The following is a 22,968-nucleotide window of genomic DNA, read 5'->3' on the forward strand; positions in this document are numbered from 1 at the left end:
GCAAAATCAGAATGCCCTTAGAAAGGAAACAAAATATTTAATTTGAATGGTAATTCACTGTTTCTCTTTTGTCGTGAACCACTGACTCCTTTCTCCAGTTTTGGCAATGTACCCAGCCATTAAATTAGACCATTTTAAAGCAATATTTAGATATTCCACTTGGAATTTTCACCTATATAATAATTTATTTTCAAGTGTAGTTGGTCTCTTTTCTCCTAAAAGTGTTTTGATGAATAAGCAGCTATCTTCCAACTCAAACTTATTCACTATGTTCATTCTAAGACTTCTAATTCTGCAATTTAGAAGTTATGTTCTCTTCATTTCATTTTTCCTTCTGATAAGCAAATAAATTAAAGTACTTAAGCAATATATAGATATTATTGGGAAACAAATGTGGTATTATTTGGTCCACTAAGCTAGGAACTATTGCTAATTGGATATTGGGGGAATAAAACTTAAAATAGCATTATGCTTGTCCCTGGCTGTTGCTAGGTAACTGTTGGTCAGAGCCTAGAGGAAATGCTAACATTGAGAAATTGCCTAGGTTCTATATCTAGTTCAATTTAGATCAATAATAAAATATTAAGTAACTTTAAGAATTTTATAAGATTATAAATGCATGTGTCTTTTCAAAATTTTCCTTTGAACAAGTTTTCTAATCAAAGGTAAATCGAAAATGATACAAAACTTTATTTTAAAACATAAAACAAAAAAAGTGGTAAATCTTTGACTACATCAGCAAAAGTTTAGGTGTAAAATCAAAGAACATTTTGATGTTAGTTTTTATTAAAATTTAAGGATTCTTCTCTTCAAAGGACATTTTCAAGAGAATGAAAAGAATAAACTAGCAGGCTAAGAGAAACTATTTTTTAAAAAATGTAATAAAGATTGCATAAAACACAACCTACAAGAAATTCTAAGGGCATTTAAACCTCAAGGGGAAAAGAATAACACAGTTATAAATATTGGCAAAAAAAAAAAAGCAACTGTGAACAGACATGTGTTCCAAACAAAACAAAGCATCAAAGAGGCTCAAGAAGTGATGCTCAGTATGATGTCATCAATGGAAAATGTCACTAAAATGCCACTGCCATTGCATGCCCATATGCATCGGGATGACAAACACTAAGTAGCAGGTCCTGCAGTGCTTGTGAGCAGGTGAACACGTGGCTTCCATTCATGTCCACTGGGAATCAGAAAGCTTAGTCACCTTAGCCGGCAACTGACAAGCTAAACATAGCTCCAGTATGCGTCACACTATCAGGTATGCACTCATCTCATTGGGAAACCATACGTCAACACAGAAATAGTAAGTAAATATTTATAAGAGGTTAACCGGATGTAGATCTCTCCTGAGAGACACAGCCAGGATATGGCAAAATACATAGGCGAAAGCCAGCAGCCAACCACTGAACCGAGAACGGGACCCCTATTGAAGGAATTAGAGAAAGGACTGGAAGAGCTTGAAGGGGCTTGAGACCCCATATGAACAACAATGCCAACCAACCAGAGCTTCCAGGGACTAAGCCACTACCCAAAGGCTATACATGGACTGACCCTGGGCTCCAACCTGATAGGTAGCAATGAATAGCCTAGTAAGGGCACCAGTGGAAGGGGAAGTCCTTGGTCCTGCCAAGACTGAAACCCCAGGGAACGAGATTGTTGTGGGGGAGGGTGGTAGGGGGGAGGATGGGGAGGGAAACACCCATATAGAAGGGGAGGGGGGGAGGTTAGGGGGATGTTGGCCTGGAAACCAGGAAAGGGAATGACAATCGAAATGTAAATAACAGGCCTGAGACACCGCTGGAACCTGAAGGAAACAGACCGGATAAACAGTTCTCTGCACCCAAATCCCGTGGGAGGGAGAGCTAAACTTTCAGAGAGGCAGACAAGCCTGGGAAACCAGAAGAGACTGCTGTCTGTACATACATCTAGGACGCCAGAGGAAAACACCAAAGGCCATCTGGAACCCTGGTGCACTGAAGCTCCCGGAAGGGGCGGCACAGGTCTTCCTGGTTGCTGCCACCGCAGAGAGCCCGTGGGCAGCACCCCACGAGCGAACATGACCCTCGGGACCACAGGTAAGACCAACTTGTCTGTTGCAAGAAGGCTGCCTGGTGAAATCGGGACACACAGAGGCAGAATTCCTCTAGGACTGGGCACGTCCTGTGTTTACTGGAAGTCCCACACCTGCGGATCCCGGCCAGCAGCAGCTCTCTGCTCCCAGACCCCGTGGGAGAGAGACCTCACCGCCTGGTCAGGTGGGCACTCCTGAGGCTGCATAAGCTCCCGGAAGGGGCGGCACAGGCCTTCCTGGTTGCTGCCTCCCCAAAGAGCCCGTGGGCAGCACCCCGCGAGCAAACTTGAGCCTCGGGACCACAGGTAAGACCAACTTTTCTGCTGCAAGAAAGCTGCCTGGAGAACTCAAGACACAGCCTACAGGAACAGCTGAAGACCTGTAGAGAGGAAAAACTACATGCCCGAAAGCAGAACACTGACTGAAAGCAGTCCCCTTAACTGACTGAAAGAGAGGAAAACAGGTCTACAGCACTCCTGACACACAGGCTTATAGGACAGTCTAGCCACTGTCAGAAATAACAGAACAAAGTAACACTAGAGATAATCTGATGGCGAGAGGCAGACGCAGGAACACAAGCAACAGAAACCAAGACTACATGGCATCATCGGAGCCCAATTCTCCCACCAAAACAAACATGGAATATCCAAACACACCAGAAAAGCAAGATCTAGTTTCAAAATCATATTTGATCATGATGCTGGAGGACTTCAAGAAAGACGTGAAGAACTCCCTTAGGGAAACACAGGAAAACATTAATAAACAAGTAGAAGCCTACAGAGAGGAATCGCAAAAATCCCTGAAAGAATCGCAAAAATCCCTGAAAGAATTCCAGGAAAACACAATCAAACAGTTGAAGGAATTAAAAATGGAAATAGAAGCAATCAAGAAAGAACACATGGAAACAACCCTGGATATAGAAAACCAAAAGAAGAGACAAGGAGCTGTAGATACAAGCTTCACCAACAGAATACAAGAGATGGAAGAGAGAATCTCAGGAGCAGAAGATTCCATAGAAATCATTGACTCAACTGTCAAAGATAATGTAAAGCGGAAAAAAGCTACTGGTACAAAACATACAGGAAATATAGGACTCAATGAGAAGATCAAACCTAAGGATAATAGGTATAGAAGAGAGTGAAGACTCCCAGCTCAAAGGACCAGTAAATATCTTCAACAAAATCATAGTAGAAAACTTCCCTAACCTAAAAAAAGAGATGCCCATAGACATACAAGAAGCCTACAGAACTCCAAATAGATTGGACCAGAAAAGAAACACCTCCCGTCACATAATTGTCAAAACACCAAACGCACAAAATAAAGAAAGAATATTAAAAGCAGTAAGGGAAAAAGGTCAAGTAACATATAAAGGGAGACCTATCAGAATCACACCAGACTTCTCGCCAGAAACTATGAAGGCCAGAAGATCCTGGACTGATGTCTTACAGACCCTAAGAGAACACAAATGCCAGCCCAGGTTACTGTATCCAGCAAAACTCTCAATTAACATAGATGGAGAAACCAAGATATTCCATGACAAACCAAATTTACACAATATCTTTCTACAAATCCGGCACTACAAAGGATAATAAATGGTAAAGCCCAACATAAGAAGGCAAGCTATACCCTAGAAGAAGCAAGAAAGTAATCGTCTTGGCAACAAAACAAAGAGAATGAAAGCACACAAACATAACCTCACATCCAAATATGAATATAACGGGAAGCAATAATCACTATTCCTTAATATCTTTCAACATCAATGGCCTCAACTCCCCAATAAAAGGAAATAGATTAACAAACTGGATACGCAACGAGGACCCTGCATTCTGCTGCCTACAGGAAACACACCTCAGAGACAAAGACAGACACTACCTCAGAGTGAAAGGCTGGAAAACAACTTGCCAAGCAAATGGTCAGAAGAAGCAAGCTGGAGTAGCCATTCTAATATCAAATAAAACCAATTATCAACTAAAAGTCATCAAAAAAGATAAGGAAGGACACTTCATATTCATCAAAGGAAAAATCCACCAAGATGAACTCTCAATCCTAAATATCTATGCCCCAAATACAAGGGCACCTACATATGTAAAAGAAAACTTACTAAAGCTCAAAACACACATTGCACCTCACACAATAATAGTGGGAGATTTCAACAGCCCACTCTCATCAATGGACAGATCATGGAAACAGAAATTAAACAGTGATTTCGACAGACTAAGAGAAGTCATGAGCCAAATGGACCTAACGGATATTTATAGAACATTCTATCCTAAAGCAAAAGGATATACCTTCTTCTCAGCTCCTCATGGTACTTTCTCCAAAATTGACCATATAATTGGTCAAAAAATGGGCCTCAACAGGTACAGAAAGATAGAAATAATCCCATGCGTGCTATCGGACCACCACGGCCTAAAACTGGTCTTCAATAACAATAAGGGAAGAATGGCCACATATACGTGGAAATTGAACAATGCTCTACTCAATGATAACCTGGTCAAGGAAGAAATAAAGAAAGAAATTAAAAACTTTTTAGAATTTAATGAAAATGAAGATACAACATACCCAAACTTATGGGACACAATGAAAGCTGTGCTAAGAGGAAAACTCATAGCGCTGAGTGCCTGCAGAAAGAAACAGGAAAGAGCATATGTCAGCAGCTTGACAGCACACCTAAAAGCTCTAGAACAAAAAGAAGCAAATACACCCAGGAGTAGTAGAAGGCAGGAAATAATCAAACTCAGAGCTGAAATCAACCAAGTAGAAACAAAAAGGACCATAAAAAGAATCAACAGAACCAAAATTTGGTTCTTTGAGAAAATCAACAAGATAGATAAACCCTTAGCCAGACTAACGAGAGGACACAAAGAGGGCGTCCAAATTAACAAAATCAGAAATGAAAAGGGAGACATAACTACAGATTCAGAGGAAATTCAAAAAATCACCAGATCTTACTATAAAAACCTATATTCAACAAAACTTGAAAATCTTCAGGAAATGGACAATTTCCTAGACAGATACCAGGTATCGAAGTTAAATCATGAACAGATAAGCCAGTTAAACAACCCCATAACTCCTAAGGAAATAGAAGCAGTCATTAAAGGTCTCCCAACCAAAAAGAGCCCAGGTCCAGACGGGTTTAGTGCAGAATTCTATCAAACCTTCATGGAAGACCTCATACCAATATTATCCAAAGTATTCCACAAAATTGAAACAGATGGATCACTACCGAATACCTTCTACAAAGCCACAATTACTCTTATACCTAAACCACAAAAAGACACAACAAAGAAAGAGAACTTCAGACCAATTTCCCTTATGAATATCGATGCAAAAATACTCAACAAAATTCTGGCAAACTGAATTCAAGAGCACATCAAAACAATCATCCACCATGATCAAGTAGGCTTCATCCCAGGCATGCAGGGATGGTTTAATATACGGAAAACCATCAACGTGATCCATTACATAAACAAACTGAAAGAACAGAACCACATGATCATTTCATTAGATGCTGAGAAAGCATTTGACAAAATTCAACACCCCTTCATGATAAAAGTCCTGGAAAGAATAGGAATTCAAGGCCCATACCTAAACATAGTAAAAGCCATATACAGCAAACCAGTTGCTAACATTAAACTAAATGGAGAGAAACTTGAAGCAATCCCACTAAAATCAGGGACTAGACAAGGCTGCCCACTCTCTCCCTACTTATTCAATATAGTTCTTGAAGTTCTAGCCAGAGCAATCAGACAACAAAAGGAGATCAAAGGGATACAGATCGGAAAAGAAGAGGTCAAAATATCACTATTTGCAGATGACATGATAGTATATTTAAGTGATCCCAAAAGTTCCACCAGAGAACTACTAAAGCTGATAAACAACTTCAGCAAAGTGGCTGGGTATAAAATTAACTCAAATAAATAAGTTGCCTTCCTCTATACAAAAGAGAAACAAGCCGAGAAAGAAATTAGGGAAACGACACCCTTCATAATAGACCCAAATAATATAAAGTACCTCGGTGTGACTTTAACCAAGCAAGTAAAAGATCTGTACAATAAGAACTTCAAGACACTGAGGAAAGAAATTGAAGAAGACCTCAGAAGATGGAAAGATCTCCCATGCTCATGGATTGGCAGGATTAATATAGTAAAAATGGCCATTTTACCAAAAGCAATCTACAGATTCAATGCAATCCCCATCAAAATACCAATCCAAATCTTCAAAGAGTTAGACAGAACAATTTGCAAATTCATCTGAAATAACAAAAAACCCAGGATAGCTAAAGCTATCCTCAACAATAAAAGGACTTCAGGGGGAATCACTATCCCTGAACTCAAGCAGTATAACAGAGCAATAGTGATAAAAACTGCATGGTATTGGTACAGAGACAGACAGATAGACCGATGGAATAGAATTGAAGACCCAGAAATGTACCCACACACCTATGGTCACTTGATTTTTGACAAAGGAGCCAAAACCATCCAATGGAAAAAGGTAGCATTTTCAGCAAATGGTGCTGGTTCAACTGGAGGTCAACATGTAGAAGAATGCAGATCGATCCATGCTTATCACCCTGTACAAAGCTTAAGTCCAAGTGGATCAAGGACCTCCACATCAAACCAGACACTCAAACTAATAGAAGAAAAACTAGGGAAGCATCTGGAACACATGGGCACTGGAAAAAATTTCCTGAACAAAACACCAATGGCTTACGCTCTAAGATCAAGAATCGACAAATGGGATCTCATAAAACTGCAAAGCTTCTGTAAGGCAAAGGACACTGTGGTTAGGACAAAACGGCAACCAACAGATTGGGAAAAGATCTTTACCAATCCTACAACAGATAGAGGCCTTATATCCAAAATATACAAAGAACTCAAGAAGTTAGACCGCAGGGAAACAAATAACCCTATTAAAAAATGGGGCTCAGAGCTAAACAAAGAATTCACAGCTGAGGAATGCCGAATGGCTGAGAAACACCTAAAGAAATGTTCAACATCTTTAGTCATAAGGGAAATGCAAATCAAAACAACCCTGAGATTTCACCTCACACCAGTGAGAATGGCTAAGATCAAAAACTCAGGTGACAGCAGATGCTGGCGAGGATGTGGAGAAAGAGGAACACTCCTCCATTGTTGGTGGGATTGCAGACTGGTACAACCATTCTGGAAATCAGTCTGGAGGTTCCTCAGAAAATTGGACATTGAACTGCCTGAGGATCCAGCTATACCTCTCTTGGGCATATACCCAAAAGATGCCTCAACATATAAAAGAGACACGTGCTCCACTATGTTCATCGCAGCCTTATTTATAATAGCCAGAAACTGGAAAGAACCCAGATGCCCTTCAACAGAGGAATGGATACAGAAAATGTGGTACATCTACACAATGGAATATTACTCAGCTATCAAAAACAACGAGTTTATGAAATTCGTAGGCAAATGGTTGGAACTGGAAAATATCATCCTGAGTGAGCTAACCCAATCACAGAAAGACATACATGGTATGCACTCATTGATAAGTGGCTATTAGCCCAAATGCTTGAATTACCCTAGATGCCTAGAACAAATGAAACTCAAGACGGATGATCAAAATGTGAATGGTTCACTCCTTCTTTAAAAGGGGAACCAGAATACCCTTGGCAGGGAAGAGAGAGGCAAAGATTAAAACAGAGACTGAAGGAACACCCATTCAGAGTCTGCCCCACATGTGGCCCATACATATACAGCCACCCAATTAGACAAGATGGATGAAGCAAAGAATTGCAGACCGACAGGAGCCGGATGTAGATCGCTCCTGAGAGACACAGCCAGAATACAGCAAATACAGAGGCGAATGCCAGCAGCAAACCACTGAACTGAGAATAGGTCCCCCGTTGAAGGAATCAGAGAAAGAACTGGAAGAGCTTGCAGGGGCTCGAGACCCCATATGTACAACAATGTCAAGCAACCAGAGCTTCCAGGGACTAAGCCACTACCTAAAGACTATACATGGACTGACCCTGGACTCTGACCCCATAGGTAGCAATGAATATCCTAGTAAGAGCACCAGTGGAAGGGGAAGCCCTGGGTCCTGCTAAGACTGAACCCCCAGTGAACTAGATTGTTGGGGGGAGGGCGGCAATTGGGGGAGGATGGGGAGGGGAACACCCATAAAGAAGGGGAGGGCGAGGGATTAGGGCGATGTTTGCCCGGAAACCGGGAAAGGGAATAACACTCGAAATGTATATAAGAAATACTCAAGTTAATAAAAAAAAGAGGTTTATTCATAACTGTCAAAACTAGAAGCAAGCAGGAAATCCTCCCATTGGTGAATAAACAAACAGCAGTAGATCCACACAGTGAGCTGTTGTTATTCAGTTACAAATAGAAACGTAGGCATCCAATTACAGAGACAAAGGAAACAAATACTGCCCCAGTTTTGATAGTGGTCCCAAAAGTTTCTTCTGTTTGCAGGGTTCATCATCAGCGGGGGATAAGTTAGTGGAACAAGTTAATTTACTGAGGCTGCCTCCTTGGAGGGACTACAGAGGCCCAAGCCTCTTCTTTTCTGTTGTTACCAGAAGGTATAACCATGCTCTTCCACAACCACACTATAGTGTGTCACCTTACCACATCCTCATGAACATGGCATCAACTCATAATAAACCTCCAACCATGAGCAGAAAAATAATATCTCCTCCATATGAGGTTGTTTATGTCAAATCCTTAAAGTGGTGTTTAAAATTGAGTAAATAAATGGATATTGCTCAATGAAGAAATCCAGGTCTAGCAAGCAATGTACCGTTTGATTACTATTATATGATGTTTATAATAGAAAAATATACACCAACAGCAAATAAGCAGTGTTCTAGGAAAGGCGTGGAGGTGGACAGGTACATGGACAGGTGTAGTACAGGGGAAATTATCCAGTGGTGAATTCATTCTGAGCAATAGCATAAAAGAGAATGCATATTATTAGAACGCTCAAAGTTTTAGCCCCGAGTGAGTTCTCACATATGCACATTGAAAGATATGAGGGCCCGCTTGTGTTAAATGACACCCTGTTACAAAATAGTGAAAGAAAAATCACATCTAAAACGTAGCCAGAGTCTATTTAACTCATGCTAAGGTGGGGTCCACAGTAGGATTCTGGAGTAGCACTCTAAATGAAAAATCAAGGCAGCTTGGGCAAACTATCAGTTAATTTAATATGGATCTTATGTCCATATCTCACTTCTCTGGGATGCCATAGACTGGGAGAATGGTTCGGTAGTTAAAAGGACTTGCTGCCCTTACAGAGGACTTGGCTTCAATCCCCAGGAGTCTGATGATGGCTAAATCCAGTTCCAGAGGATTTAATGTTTTCTTTTCTTTTTTTTTAATTACTAACTTGAGTATTTCTTATATACATTTCGAGTGTTATTCCCTTTCCCGGTTTCCGGGCAAACATCCCCCTAATCCCTCGCCCTCCCCTTCTTTATGGGTGTTCCCCTCCCCATCCTCCCCCCATTGCCGCCCTCCCCCCAACAATCTAGTTCACTGGGGGTTCAGTCTTAGCAGGACCCAGGGCTTCCCCTTCCACTGGTGCTCTTACTAGGATATTCATTGCTACCTATGAGGTCAGAGTCCAGGGTCAGTCCATGTATAGTCTTTAGGTAGTGGCTTAGTCCCTGGAAGCTCTGGTTGCTTGACATTGTTGTACATATGGGGTCTCGAGCCCCTTCAAGCTTTAATGTTTTCTTCTAACCTTGGTTGGTACTCAACACATACAGTATACAGATAAAGATGCAGACGAAGTACCCAAGAGATTCTGTTCTTCTCAGGACTTCTCACACATGTCCTCTCCCTAGAACACTTATTATTCTGCCCTTCAACAATCTCAGCCCCAACTGTATTAATCATAGTAATGTTTAATCACTAGATCTAACCTAAAACCAAACTCTTCAGAGAGACTTAGCTGTTTTCAGTCAAAGCCATTGCCTTCATCCCTTCCTATAATTCTTTCTTCCCAAGGCACACTGTATTTATACCATCTGTTCTGCTAATGAATTGAGATCTATCACTTCTATAGATGATATGCTTCAGAAAAGGAAGAGCCACATTGGTTCCCTTAATCTAGACTGGAAAACTATAATCAATATTCAATAAGTTTAATGAAAGAATGAGCAGGTAAATTAATCTTGACTTTTAAATGATTATTTACTTAATTTTGCTTCTTTCTTGAATGACTGTAGAATTATTTACATTTTAAACTATTTGTAACTGACTTCCTTATTGTCAATGAGGACTTTAGGATGTATCTGAATAATTCATATACATCTTAGCATTCGAATTAGAGATCTGTAAGCACAAATGCCCACTTACAGTCTTCTTAAACAGGAAGTATTTTAGTTCATATTTTCTATTATGTTAGTGTAAGCACTGTACTGAAACAGAATAGGATACTTTTCTAAAGTGTTCAAGTGTTTTAGAAATGAAAAACTTTAATTTGTCTACCAAAGCAGCAACCGATCAATGCTAGAGTTGTTAATTAGAAAATAAACAGTATCCATTTTTTTTCAAAACAAAGGAAACAATTTAGTCAGATCATACCAAGGGCATTTTATTGTATAACTATAGCATTCAGTAGGCGTGAATTTGTTTAGTGGCAATAATAATATTGCTAAGAGAAGAAAATTTTCTACTACGAAAACAGTTTTTGAAATTTCTGATATCTGTTTAGTAAGAATATGTTGTTTTCTTTCGTCATTTCTCTTAGCTTAAGATTGGGCTAATTCTAATAAACCACTAGGGATACACACATTCCCATTCAATTATTTAACTATCAAATTAGAATTCTTTATATATCCACAACCAAGTGTCTTTTGGTTATTTTTCTTGGTGTTGTGATAAAATGACTGACTAAAAAAGCTTAAAGAAGAATTGGCTCACACTGAGGGTGCAGCCCATCATGATGGGCAAAGTAAAGACACAAGGGTCTTAGGTCAAGTTGTCTTCACAACTAGGAAACAGACAGACACGAACGCTAGTGCTCAATAGCTTTCTGATTTTTCCTTAGTCTGGGACCTCAGTCCATGGCTTGATGGTAGTCACAGTGAGCATTCGTCTTCCCACTTCAATTAATGTAATCTAGGAAATGCCTCACAGACATGCACAGAAATGTGTGTGTGTGTGTGTGTGTGTGTGTGTGTGTGTGTGTGTGGCGTGTATAAATCCCATCAAGTTGACATTCAAGACTGTCACAGTGAACTACTGTTAACGCTTAGAACCATGTGTCACATTATTGTTAGAACTGAATGTGGACTACAAAAAGGAAAAAGAAAAAACCAAAAAGGGAAATTGTATAGCTTGTGAGAAAATAGAATTGTTAAAATTATGTAATGACCACTAAAGCCTATGCTATTAGACAACATAAGTAGTTTATATCAGAAAAAATCTGTTGTTTGCATGTGATATGACTTTAATCTGAGTGTGAGTAGTGACGTGATTTTGCCGGCATCAGGATGTGGATCTATATTTAATCCCTTTCGGGCAAACATTGATTTACTTAGTCTTTTCTACAAAGGATATATAATAGTCTTTCTTTTTTTAAAAGAAACACCCACAACTGAAAGACAGGAAATATGTCATTTTTCTCCCCTGAGGATTTTTTATGAGATTAGAGCAGAAGAGGTAATGTTAGGCTGAAGGAAATTATAATGGGCCATGGTGTTGCAAAAAATACTAAAGGAAGCATTCAGACTCTGCCTAGGTATTAGGTATGAGCACACTTATTATCTGTCCATGCAACAGATTTCAGACAAAAGACGGAAGCTAGGGGTTGGTAGTCTTTTTGTGAGAAAGCGAGGTGCACAAAATAATATTCAAAGTCAACACACTGGCACACTTTTAGTCTTTGCCTATTCCTATCATGTTTCTCACTCAGCCATGGAAAGCTTGGCTCTCTACTGGGGCTGAACACAGCATTCTTCTGCCATCCTGTTCCTACCTGCTCCCAGTGGGCGAAGCCTTTCTGCTCCATAGTCTCAGAAGCACTTCCTTCTGCACAATTGCAATCTTGCTGTCTTCCGTATGTCTCCCAGCAAATCATGCTTAAAGCTCTATGTGCCTTTGCAGCTAAACATTGCAAAATAGTTGAGGAAGAAAAGGGAGACTTTGAAGTTCTCAGTGCCGCACTTGCTATTGAACAAATTTCGCAAGTCAATGATTTAGAATTTGCCTGGTTCTCAATTTAAAAGCGACTCTGATGATAGATGATCCCAATGAACTACAGGTTCAAAAGCAGAAAACTTACTTTTCCTAGATTAAAAAAAAAAAGGATTACGAGCAGTTCTGGACTCTTTACAGTGATAAGTAATATTTCAACAGTTCTTACTTCCTGGGATGGAGAGGCTAAAAATACCAAAGGAACAATACTCATTTCTAGAATTAGCAAACACCACAGACTTAGCGGCTGGACGATGGGTTCCCACAGGAATTCACAAAACTGTGTGGCATACCATTGCCTTTAAATGGCCCCAAATCCTTTCTTAAAATGGCCTCATGTGGTCTCTATTTGTAGAATCCTTCTGCACGAAGTGCTGTTGTGGGGCGGTATATGAATATATCCTTAATGACAAGTTGCCAGTTTGAAAATGAATACCTTATACATGAATTTGGGTAAACTCAGTTCCATTGTCCAGACATAATACAAATTTTTAGGAGTATATGCGTTATTATTTTGGGTAGCTAGATCCTCGGGCTTTTGAGTACCATAAATTTTAATTTACAAGTCTAAAATTAATCATTTAGCATCAATAATAATTTTGCAGTTTATAGTTTGGACAGTAGAGAGAAATTATGGTTGCAGATCAATGTGTGTCTTAGAGCATATTTCTTTTTCCTAGAAAACAATTTTTTAACCATTAGCAATGACAACAAGCATGTGACTTATGAGGTATGAAACAGTTCGAAGTAATCAAACAGATACCTTTGCTTCGGTGTAGCCCAGTGATAGATTGCTTGCCTAGCCTCCACATAGCCCTGGGCCCAAATTCCTGGCACCACCAAACAAACAAACAAACAAACAAACAAACAAACAAACAAACCAAAAAGCCAAAACCCCTGCTAATTTCACATGCGTTATTTTTTAATGTAAAATTCTAAACTATGTTATCTTTAAGCAATTCCCTGTATTATGCATGAGACTTCAGCATGAGTCTTGGCTCTCTTGCTTGTGGACCTGAATAGTGCCCAATTTATGACTGTGGATTAAAGATGTCAGTACAGATGAGTGTGCATGCATGCGTACATATGTGTTTGTGTTCATACATGTGTGAAGAAACACCCGATCCCCTGGAATTGGAGTTACACGTGCCTATGAGCCATCAGTCCTGGCTTCTGAGAAGTAAACTCAGGTCCTATCTAAGAGCAGGTCCAGAATGTGTGATGATTTTTAACTTAATAAATTTTGTACAGTGGTATTGATGATTGTAATAGTGCTAATAACTTTATTTCTTTACTTTCAACAATTTGTGTAATATTTAGATTTTTTTCCAATTCTTGAGATAGCAATTGCTTGGAAAGACATTGTCCAAGTCTGAGCCTGTTGCTTTTTAATTTTTCTGGAGCCTTGCCTTGTCCCTGTCTGTGGTTGACAGTTGCCTTGTTGGAGGTTGTCTGTTTCACAAATAAGACAAAATGATGCCTCTCAATGAAATCATCAAGTCTGGCATTCAAAATGATGGCTTGCTAGATTACAATTCTTGTGAAGAAATAAAGAGCATTTTATGGCATCTTAAGTAGTTTTAGATTAGTGACCTTTATTGTACAGTATTGACAACAAACACCCTGGGACTGTTCTTTCAAAAGTACATTGCCAAGTTTGGCTTTCTCATCCACTTTTCTCATTAAAATCATTGATAGCTGTTTTCTTGTCCTCTTCTGACTCTTTTGTGCTGCAATGTGTACTTTTTACATATCTACCCTACCATTTTATGTTATTTTGTGGACATTTTAAGACCATCTTCTAAATCTATTCTAGTAATTTATGCTTCAGTTTTACAGGATAAATTATCATCATAATTTCCTATAAAGTATATCATGGCTAAAGTCAGATATAGACAATCAGAGGTTATATATTTCCTCTAAGATATTTTTCCAACACAGAGAAAAGTCAATAATTTTTCTAGCTTGGTGTAAAGTGCACTAGCTTTAACCACAATATTATATCAGTGACAGACAGAGAATTTGCCTAATGTAGTTCAAATATGTTCCCAGTTCCCAGCATCAAATATAACACACACACACACACACACACACACACACACACACACACACACACACACACATCTACTTTGCCAATGTGGTAACCCTCTGCAAAATTCCATGGAACTAAATTACAACTTCAACAAGCATTTCTGCCACTTTCAGTATTTCTTCTATTGAAGATAGTTTAAACAATTCTACTCAGTCTTTTCCCTTTTCTATGAGTGCAGTAGCCATGCTATCTCTACCCACCTTCTGGCTGCCACTGCAAATCTCTCTGCTCACCATTGCCTGGATGCAACGATTCATCTCCATTGCAGTATTTTATCTGAGCTTCAAATAATTCTGAAATGCAAGCATTCACTAAACATTTTAAGGAAATTCCTCTTTTGAGTATTAATATAGATGTCAGTATCCATAACATATCTGACTGAGTAGTTTATATTTCATAATTATAGATTAATAAAGGGCCAATCAAAACATGCTTTAAAGTTTTTATCAAGTATAGAGTTTATTGCCTAGAATGTAAGATATTCTGAAATACGTTGATAACTGTGGACAAAGAATTTTCTCCTGAAGAAAATTCTAGTTAGCCTCTTCTGAATTCTTTCTCTACTAGGCTCCACCCTTTGTCTGCAAAGACTAACAACATCTCTCATGATGTCTAGCAGCTCAAGTCTTCATGCCTTGGTTGACACTATCCTTCCTCAAATGCCTACCTTAGAAAAGGCTGCCACAAGACATTTCTGTTTGAAATGGCTGCTTACTCTTTGTTACCACCAGTACCTGTCACTCAACCTCTGTGGGAAGATCGGAAATTTCTAGTTAACAGATTCCAGTTGGTCATGAACCATTGTTCTCTTCCTGTTTTTTGTAATTTTTAATCCCTTAGCCCTGCTGAGTAATATTCATATTTTTGAGTGTAAAATGTTATTCACCTTTGTACAAATCAGTGGAGCTCAGGCCACTTTGGATCTTTGTATTGTTGAGAGAGTTGGTTACCAGGTCAAATCAGTTGTTGCCATGGTAACTACTCATCTTCGGTTATTTTTGAAAGTATGCAGTGTATCTCACCAATACAAGATCCCCTCTGCTCTTTATAGACAATAAAATTAGGAAACTGAACCAAGAGTTTTGTCATAGAAATCTCCCTCTGGACTCCCTGAAGCTCTGCTTCTGACAGTTTTCAAAAACAGAATTTGGATAAACACAGATTGGCAGAGTTCATAATGGGCTGAAAAGATGAGAGTGGACAGTTGCTAAGGGGACCATTGGGCCAATCTGCTAGTTAGGTGGGGTTTATATACTCTTTCTAAATATTCTGGAGCAGAAAGCTTTTCTGTGCATTCTTTCTGTGCAGGTGATTGACGGGTCCACTAAATCTGGTGGACATATCAATGTCATGTAATGCCTCCTGCTAGATCATTCATTTCATAAGGTTTAAGGCTTCTGGAACCAGAGCTAGAAAGCTAACAATTAAATGACCATCTGGGTCGGTCAGAATCCCATATCTCCTCCTGGAAGCAGCGATATAACTTAGGCCCCTATTTTGAAGAGTCACTAGAACTCTTCTTTCTGTTCTTCTTTCATAAACTGTGGATTATAAGTCACATGCCAGATATGGTGTCTTTTAAGCCTGCTAATATCTCTCTACCAAACCACTATAAATAGTCCAAATTCTCACTGTGATACACTTCAATGGCTTTTGTATACCCTGGCTAATTATCAGGGTGCACAATAAAATGAAGATTAACCTGTAATTTTATGTACGTGGTACAGTTACCTACCTGGAAGACCTGTTCAGCAAAGACTCCTTTGAAGATAGGACTGGAACATGGGAACAAGCCTAGGCAAGCATGATTTTTGTGGGTACAAAAGGAAAGAGTCAATCAAGTTGACAAGATTGAAGAAAAGTATTCTTTCTAACATTAAATGACAACAAAAAAAAAAAGAAAAACAACCCTTGCTTAGAGAGTGTGTTTCATGCCCTACTCATTGTGATTGTGAGTTTTCACTCCTCTCTTAAAGTTTATGGAATTTGCCCTTCAACTCTCTCTCAAGTTTACAGCATGAGGGGTGTTGTTGCCCAGTCTCTGGTTTTCATTGATGCAAATTTAGAACTAACCTCTTAAAAACTGAGATAAATCTGGGGAAATGAAGTAAGACAGGAATGAAGAGGGCATAGGCACAATATGTTCTTCTAAACTCTCGTTGTGGGTCTGTCACTGCCTACCATAGTGCTTCTATTCTATTACTATGATAAAAGACTATGACTAAAAACCATATGAGGAGAAAATATTTTATTTCACCTTACAGCTTAGGGTTCATCATAAAAAGAAGTCAGCACAGGAACCAAATCAGGAGTTATAAAGGAGTGCTGCTTACTTTCTTGCTCTTCCTGGTTTACTCAGTTTGCTTTCCTGTGTACCCTAAGAGCAATCCTACTGTATAGGATTGATGCCACCCATGGTGTAATGGGCCCCTCACACATCAATCATTAAAATCCCACAAACTTTCCAACAGGCCAATCTAATGCAGGCAGTTCCTCAGTGGAAAGTCCCTCTTCCCAGGTATGTCTAGGGTTGTTGACAAAAATCAACCAGTACACCAGCTTAGAGTAAAAAAATCTCCAGCAAAATTATCATCTGCTCTGCTGTTTGCCTAGAAGGAGATAGTATTCATTTCGTACAAGCATATTTCCAATAATCTTAAACTAGCAATGAACCATGCTTCAGGCCAAAACACAGATGGCCTTTCTTCTTTTCCAGCTATAAACTTGCAATTTCTGGAAATTTCACAAATAGGACTATAAAGTTCATTTACAGTATGATTATGCTTGATTTCTCTTGTGTAGCCCATGTGACCTACAGTTTGCCTTCTCAGCTATAACTCTACTCAGTGTATCTTAGAAATCCCTCTATGTTGTCATTTTATCAAAGAAAAACATTTTTCAGCAAGCCTTTGAGACGTTATTTCAGGAGCCACTCAAGTCATTTATATGATTACTCTGAAGATGCTCTACTGAAATGCTCATACCTCTGCTTGGATATGGTGTATCCTTTATGTATCTTTTTTCTATTAATCTCATGTTTAAATGTATGTCAAATCTCCTCCCAATACATCTCAAGTCTACTTCATGCTGGCTGATCCTGAAATACATTTCTACAGCACAGCCAGCAATCCCAGTTTCACTTGTGTAAAGATCACTGAAAAACAAAATCTCATGCTGCCACAGCTGACAGCATGGATCTGGGTCTCCAGCTGCTGCCCCCACTGCCACTAAACTATGGCTCTCACTGGACAGAGAGTGGTTAATGGCAAGCAAATATAAGCTTAGTGTCTAACCACAGAGGATCAGGGACGGATGCCCTCATTCCCAGTGGTCCTTCTCGGTCAACTCTGCTGTGCTATGAGGAATAGACACAAAAGCAATTGGCTCTCAGTTTCTCCAGTTTGCTATTTCCTCTTCAAAGTTGATTCTGTCACTCAAATCTAGCGAAAATTTTCATCTCAGTAGCATTATATGGTCAAACTATCAAGGAATAAGTATCCTTATATACTTGCTCTATAAGGTCAGGTATGCTGGGGCACTTCATTCATGCCAGTACACAAGAGGCAGGTGGATATTCTGTGAGTTCAATGCCATCCCAGTTTACATAGCAAGTTCCAAGTAAGTTAGGGCTGCATAGTGAGACCTTGTCTCAAAAAAATTGCTTTTCCATTAATAAGCCTTATGAACTTACTCCACCATTCTAAAACAACAAGGGTCGATTACCAATCCCTATCCGGTATTGGTCTATTCGTACCTTCTAAGCCTGTAGTGAGCCTGTGGTGTTCTGCACCTCTCTTTTTCAATGGATAGTTGGATAAGAAGACATTAAAAATTTGGTCTTTTGCCAAATGCTGTCTCTCTCTGTACCAAATGAGATCCCTCCCTTTCTTTCCCATGTGAACAAAATTGAACTTATCTCAAACAGAGTATTTGAACTAATTAAATAGCTGGAGTCCCACAGGGATGAAAATTTATTCACACTAGAAATACTGTAAAATTTAAAAGAACATAAGCTCTCAAAATAAAAGACAGAAAGTGCAGGCATGGATAAGACATTGCAAGTGCTGTGAATTATGGTGCTCAGGTTCAGAAACAGAAGTATTATTACAATGACAAAATTTGATTCCTATGTATGTGTTTGAAGGGCGATGCTAATGAGACCTCTGGTGGCTCTATATATTCATGTATACATTCTATACCATTTAAATAGTTTGTCTAAGGACATCTGGTGAGTCTATTGGCGACGGAGTATAAGTTACTAGAGAAACTAGGTTCCTGCATTACATTAATTTGAGCTGTAGACTCGGATTTCTAGGTAGACTAATCCAATATTCCAAGATTTCTACTCTAACAGGTGTAAGTGAAGAAAAGAAGGTGAAAATCTTATATTCATACTTTGAAATCCTTGAAAGTCAATGAATACTAAAATGCTTCAGTCTGGATTCAGAAGAAGGGGTTTGTTCTCCTAGAGGGTGGCTCTGAGTTATTGTAAATGAGGTGAAGACACAAGACAGCCAGCGGCCTCCTGTTATAAAGAAAGTTAGAACTTGGCTGTCTTTTCACTGGGGCAGGTGGCAAAATGTACCCCTTATGGAAGAAAGTGGGGATGACAGGTGTTGGAGTGGAGGAATGGCTTTTGGATTTGAACGTTCTCCTTGGCTGCCACGTTAAGATCTTCCACAAAAGCATCTGCTCACCTTTCCTCTTGGCTAAGAAAGGGATTGTAGCAAATGCTTGCGGCTTGAATTGGGGAGGGTGTCGAGAATTCAAGCAATTAGGCAATTCTGTGTATCTGGCAAATAAGGAGGGAGAGAACGTTGCCCTGGAAAAAGAAATGTGTGGATTTAAATATGATTTTAACACTATAAATCACATTTTAGCTTTTGAAAGTTTTCTCTAACAAAACTTCACCAAGAGCAGTAGAGTTCCAGTGGCTAGGGCTTTGACGTATTCATCGAAGAAGTTCTTCTATCTGATAATTAATGGTTTTGCAAAATTTTCATCTTTGTTCAAACACTTGGAATGTGAATCACCTTCCTCAGGTTTCAGTTATCATAGAACTATATTATTTAGACTTGTAACAATTTACCCCAGGATTTTATTTTATGTCTTCATAAAATAAACTAGAATTTGTATGAGGAAAATATGATATTTAATTTAGGTGATGGGAATTATTTTTTGTCAACTGAAACAAGTAAAAATTTACTAAGCAATATACTGAGATTACTTATAGAAGTCAAATATGGCTTTTTTAATCCTATAGAAATCTTACTGCATCTTTGTATTTTATGTAAAAACTTTCTTTAATTATTTTTGTTGGTTTGAAAGAAGAAGCATTCTTTGCTTATATTTATTGTTTTGAATAGAAGATTGGATGATTTCTACAAAATTTATAGCTTTACTTTTAAACTTAACAATCCACTGTAAGGTTGAGGATGTCTCTTAGTTGGTAGAGGTGTTAGTTTAGTTCCCCAGAACTAGATAAACTAATAGGGAACTCCTGAATACTAGTATTTAGGAGGTAGAAACAGGAGAATCAAGAGTTCATGGCCAGCCTTAATTAAACAGCCAGTTTGAGTCCAGCTTGAAGTGCATGAGTGAGAGCTTGTGGCTTTGTCTTTGATGCAGAGAGGACCAAATATGTATGGATTTCATTAATGAAAGAAAATTAGAGCAGGAAGTTTGGAAGGAAATTCTCTACCAGACCTCCTTTTCACATTCTCTTAAAGAAACCTGGAGCAATGAAAGGAACCATACTTTTGATAGCTCAACAAAGCACTTGAACTTTCATGGTGAGTGTAGTTCATTCCCTTAGAAAAGAACATCAATATTTTAGACTTGAAGGAAATGGGCCCCTTGGGATTATTTAAGGACTGTGGGATTAGAAGAATCAACAGAAAAGACTGCTTTGTGTAAATAAGGAAGGCCATGTTAAGCAGATAATGCCATTCTCTTTTTAAAAGAAATGCATGGCCAGGTTCGTGTAGCACAGTTGACAACAAGCTAATGTGATTTCTAAGTAGTTCACAAAATAGGCACGGAAAAACACAGTGACGGAAGACGGACTGTGCAGGTCAAGCCCACATTCTGCAGGCTTGGAGAAGCCGTTGATCTTCTGTTTCTGGCTCCTATGAAAGTTGTCAGAGGAGAGTGACAGTAATATTAACTTTGAGGGAATTTAGTTGTGGCGACAGCATAGATAAATGCACCATATCAGGGCCGTATTCATCTTTGCAATCGTGGCGCTCAAGAATTCAGCAGTCCTGATGTACTTATTTATTCCATACCAGAAAGGATGACTTGACTACAGGTTTCCCATTTAGAAGAAACATGATCTTTTGGAAAATTTGCCACCAATTGCTTATTCTTCGAATTCTATCTATCAATTGAATGAACTGTCTATACTTGTAGAATGTGCGTCTGTCCCTGTCAGCCCCTCGGCAGCTCTGTAACCCCATGAACTTCTACTACTATAAACCCTGCAAGTGAATGAAGGAGCAACGTCTGTGCCTTGTCAGGTCTTAAATCCTCACATAGCTATGAGTCAACCTGTCATGGCTTATAAGTATTTAGCAAATAGGCATTGTCAGCATAAATTAGAGGTTGATTTTTAGTATCATATTTAATTTTCTTTGAAACATGTGAAAATGGAGTTGAGATTTTTGAATATTACTTAGTGAAATCAGAAAACTCAAAAAAATCAACTAATAGATAGATAAAAGAAGATGTGTGTGTGTGTGTGTGTGTAAAAACATTAGTTACTGTACCTTAAAAATTGACCCATACTTTAAAATACCTCAAGAGGCATTGATTCTTTAAATATAAAAGCTTCTAGTAAGAGTGCAAAGCAAGGTCATTATGGCTTCAACTTTAATATCATCTCCCATGCTGGGGTAACTAGTAATGTATCAGTTTCTGCTGTGGTGGATGGGGCTTCTGTACATTTGAAATTATGAGTAATATCTCAATACCATGATGTTCTTGATGGTCTTAAGAAGTTCAAAAGCCTCCTTTGAGAATTCTTTGTCCAAAAGGATATGTCAGAGAGTAGTTCATGTTTTAGGGGGCATCTATCTGTTGACTGGGGGATAGAAAAAGATTGTAGTAAAAGGTGGGCAGGTAGCATAGGACTGCCATTTTAGAATTCAGGAGGCAGAAAAAGGAAGAGCAGCACAGTCCAATGCCAAGGGGCTCTACAAAGTGAGTTCCAGGCCAGGCAGGACTATAGGTTTCAAGCAAAAGACAGAAAGGATGAAGGAAGAAGTGAAAGAAGGAAGGAAGGAAGGAAGGAAGGAAGGATGGAAAGAAGAAAAACAAGAAAAAGGAAAGAAAGAAGAAATTGAAGAGAGGGGGAATAGAAGCAGAAGAAATTGCTAGTTCATTCTATACCAAACTCCCAAAACGTACTAAGTTAATGTCAAAATACATATTATATGTAGAGAAGAGTAGATATTCCATGATTTATATTAGTACTAGGTTTCCTGACAATAGAAATGTATAAACAACAAAAGCAAATCAATGGCTGCCTAGAGATCAAGTTACCTATAAAAAGAGCACACACCTTTAACCCCATCACTCAGAAGACAGAGGGAGGGAGATTCTGTAAGTTGAAGGCCAGCTTGAACTACATAATGAAAATTTGTCATGGTTATGAAATAAATTCTAAAATTGGTTTGGCTCATGGATGAACAACTTCATAAATTAATTCATACTCCATGAACTGGACTCATGATGAGCTCTGGACATAATGATCACCCTTGCTAAGATGTACTCTAGGTCATTCACTAAGCTCTGCCAGGCTACCTCATGGGGCATCGGGAAAAGAAGTTGGCAAGTGTGGTTCAGAGTACAGACCCTGGCATAGGGAGGCCATCCCAGATTATCATGGTATAACTTTATTTTATTAGACAAATCCTGAAAAAAAAATAAAGACAAAAGTAGATCTCAAAATTTCAACCTGAAAATAACATAATCCTTTATTTCCATCTTTGAAAATTCAAAGAGGAGCAAGAAGTCAAGCAATATACTGTCTACACACTTCCAATGGCCGTGCTGAAGCCAACAAGGACTCAGTTCCCTAAACATCTGAACTGAATTGTCCTGGAGAGCCTCCATGAAGGGGCATAGAGCACTGACACTTCCTTTTAGTTTGGTGACATTTGAACTAGATTTCTGATCAGGTAAACTGTAACAGAGTAAATTTATGTCTTTGGAACTTCCATGTTTGTGATAAATATGCAAATGTAGCAATGGGAAAATGGATACATGATAGAATAGGGAAAAGTTAAGAGTAGTAAAGAACTTTAAATAAATGAATAAATAAGCCATATTAAAATGACGTGGCATGTTCTCCATGGAATGATTAGGCTATTATATACTCTTGAGAATAATATTTCATCTATTTATTTATTTATCTATTTATCTATCTATTTATTTATTTATTGTGTCTCTTCATTAATGTGCATCCATGATATATGGCAAACCTGTTGGTCCCAGAGATTCAAATCAGATCCTTAAGGTTGGTAAAGTACACCATTACTTATTAAGTCATCTTGCTAGACCAAAAAAATTCTTTATTATATTTTATTGTTTAGTCATATTGAGTAATCTAA

At 38.7% G+C, this 22,968-nt stretch overlaps 1 protein-coding gene; it reads left to right on the forward strand.

Annotated features, from left to right (window-relative positions):
- Nucleotides 1-22,968, forward strand: part of Erich1 (glutamate-rich 1) — a gene marked incomplete at its 5' end in the record, with an annotated part of 52,793,804 nt that overhangs the window by 25,497,537 nt on the left and 27,273,299 nt on the right.

Source organism: Rattus norvegicus, chromosome 16 (genome assembly GCF_021556685.1).
Source record: "Rattus norvegicus strain SHRSP/BbbUtx chromosome 16, alternate assembly SHRSP_T2T, whole genome shotgun sequence".
Classification (NCBI taxonomy): domain Eukaryota; kingdom Metazoa; phylum Chordata; class Mammalia; order Rodentia; family Muridae; genus Rattus; species Rattus norvegicus.